The sequence below is a fragment of the Conger conger genome, chromosome 14, assembly GCF_963514075.1.
Source record: "Conger conger chromosome 14, fConCon1.1, whole genome shotgun sequence".
Taxonomy (NCBI): Eukaryota; Metazoa; Chordata; class Actinopteri; order Anguilliformes; family Congridae; genus Conger; species Conger conger.
Window position 1 is genome coordinate 28,758,451 of NC_083773.1, and position 3,476 is coordinate 28,761,926.

The following is a 3,476-nucleotide window of genomic DNA, read 5'->3' on the forward strand; positions in this document are numbered from 1 at the left end:
GGTGTGATTTTTTAAATGTCTTTTTTTATATCTGCAATGTGGTTGAGAGTACTGGACAAAGTAGACGCTTTGGCAGATTTAAGGTGACATGCATATACAACGGAAAAATGTGACTCATTATTTCTTAATATAATACAATTTTAATAAATAATGGCAGTAGTGCATCTTACATTTTACACACAAAAAACATTTTACACACATTCAAATGTAGGAATTTCATTGATATCTGCTTCAAACAAATTACCATGTAGATGATGTGAATACATTCTGGTTGCTAGGAGGTAGCATGTGTGGGTCCAAACCACAAGCAGCTCCACAACATGAGTTAACTTTGTAATGTCAAGCTAGATAACCTTTTTTCATTAATTCTATATAAGACCTTTTTGGCACAATACTCAAGGCATACAGTAGCAGGATGAAAAAACTCACTTTTTGCACTGAAAACTAACTTACTAACTTACCACATATTTGTTTTCCCTTGCCTGACTGCATACAGTAAGACAATCGTAAGCCTAGATATTTCAGAGGAAATTAAAAACAGAATGGAAGAACAAGTGAACTGGTCTATGCCGCAGTATTTATCAGTTATCAGATTGAAAATAACCAACACAGCATATAAGAGCACTGCACTCACTTCACAGCCTAGCACACACTTAATTTAATTACCGTGAACCCCCCCCCATGAGCCTGGTTCCTCCCCAGTGTTTCTTCCTATCTGTCACCAGGCCACTGTTGCCCTCGGCTTGCCCTTGTGGGAGTTTTATGTGAAACATCTTGTGACAATTATTTGTGAAATAGGCCATGCAAGTAACTTTTGATTTCATTTGAAGATTGGCGGCGCATAGATGTATTACTGAAAGTTACACCAGATGGCGCTAGAATTGTTTTGATGATACTGTTTATATGAAAGCTTGTCAAAATACAGTTGTACACAAACTTTCAGAAACTCCTTATGGTGTGGGAAATGTATTTTGAAGGGTCACAACCTACGAAGAAAAAAAACATCCAGAAGGTGGGTGGATCACCAGAAACATTTCCTTGCAAAAGATAGTTTCAAATGTGTGATGCAAATTGTGGTACAGGTGTCATCACAAAACTTAATAGTATGTCTTTTGAAAGGAACCGCTTGCAGGAAACAACACACTTTCTCAACTCAATTTGCATCTTATGCTGTGACCGTGAATTGAAATTATTTCATTTTCGAAAAATGTGGAGAGTGAAAATGAATTCATAAAATTACATATGAGGGAGATAATTATTATTATGATTCTTGGAGGAAGAGCAGAAGATGCATCTGGCACATTGAGTTCTTATTGAGCAGTTTTCATTACCTGTGACATTATATTTGGACAGAGTGTTGAGTTATTTTTATGTCAGGGTGACCTGCAGCGGATATCTAGAAGGTTTCACTAAGAATTGACAAATCATCCTGATGAATAGACCGTACTCTGGGTAAGTGGAAATGCACCTTAGTTACATTTTTGTGTGAACTGCCCCTTTAAGCTCACAGCTTTCATCTTTTCACCACTTTCAAGATGCTTCATCCCATGAGACCAATGGTTTCTGGCTGGTTCCCCAGCGTCTACACAAGCACCACTCCGTCTCTAGCCTGCGGACTTCTGATGCATCATGTACAGTAAACAAGGTCAAGTAAATATTTTCCCTTCTGTCAAAGCTGAGGTCTCCCTTTGCTGCTCCTGATGTACTGTAGTTTCCAACATGGAACTGTCACTCTGACTCACCCACTTCACAAACAGAGCCAATGTCAGGGACATCTTCTGATGAATGTACACAAATACAGCTGTGAAAGATTTAAAACATTTAGTTTACACATTCATCTCTAATTCAGATAACTTTAAAACTGCCAGAGGGAAGTATATTTCCATGGAAAGTACAATGGAAAGCAATGCATGAAATTGAATTAATTGATATGGTCATGGATAATAATTTAATGAAAAACACGTGAATATTCATATCAATGAATTTCTCATCTTCTCTCATTCAGTGTCACTGCACTGTTATCTTGGTTATCTCACACAGACACACATGCACACACACATTTTGAATCTGCCTCCATATTTAATTTTTGTTGCCTGCTTTTTCTATGAGAGCTTTCAACAACTTTGTTGCTCAACGAGGCTACACCTTACCAATCTTCTGTGGAACAGCAGAATCTTCACAATAACCAATGTTAACAAGACCACCAGTGATTCCTTAAATCATTTCTTAAAGATGTCAGTGTTGTGGTCTGCACCTTGTCCTCAGTCAGGGAACAGAGTGTGAATTTGTCAGCACCCTGTTCACTGCATTCCTTCAGCAAGAGACTGAGAGATCAATCAAGTAACCTAAGTATTTTTAAGAATTATTTTTGACGTTTTAAGTGTGTTTACTGACATCCGTCAAAAAAAGGGCTGAACTTTTCCCAGTGCATGACATTTCTGATCACACCAAAAAACTCACACCAATTTAACAGCTCTGTGAATTTTAGCAATTCTCTGATGACGCAGAGCACATTAAGTTGTTAAAGCTTCTTGTGGCATTCAAGAAATTAATATGTTACACGGTCTCCAAACCACAACGCTGTTTTTTGGTCAATGACTAAAATAACCCTTCATCAATTAAACGGTAACTGGGATTCAATTGTTTGTTGGCGTTTAGGGAAATGCATACCAGCGGTCTCCTTTTATCACAGTTAGGGGTGGTGCGCTTTCCGCAACAAATGGGTTCCATGTCCGTTTTCAATGAGGCGCCTTTGTTTCTGTGTGCGCTGAATTGACACGGCACCCCAGCATTGCTGTGCTGTTTGAGCCGACAGGACAGCCGTGACAGGAAGTCCTTAAAGTTGGACTCGCCATGATCACGAGCAACAGCTGCTACTATGAAAACTGAGATTCTGTTCTTTCTAAAGTGTGTGAAAGGGCAGAAAAGTTAGTCAGGGAAAGCACAGTGTAATGAGGACCATGGTAAGGGGTTTATTCTACAATGTGTGTGGGCCATGCTAGTAAATGAAAAATGTATATCTACACACAATACACTAATAATGGCCTTAATCTTCAAAATCTGGTTGCAGTGGTTCCTTTTATACACTGGGCAGGAATATTAATATACATGGGTCTCCACTTACTCCTTATCATAGCCCTGCCATATATTGAGACTGCTGTCCATGCACCTAATTATGTTATTACATTGGGTGATTACAATGAGAGATTACAATGGGCAGTGCAATACAACTGCTATACATTTCTTTTTAATCTTATAAGAGTAATGAGAATTACACCCATGGTTGGCAGAAGGCATTAGCACTGTCACTGCCACATTTACATGAAGGTCGCTTCCAATGAATATACTTGATTTGATACTTTTCAGAGCGGTGGGATATTGTGTGCCCATGGACAGCAGGAGCGAAAAAGGCTGATCGTCCTGATTAGATTTCTCACCCCGCGTCACGTGACTCTCGGAGCAGGCTTTCACACTCA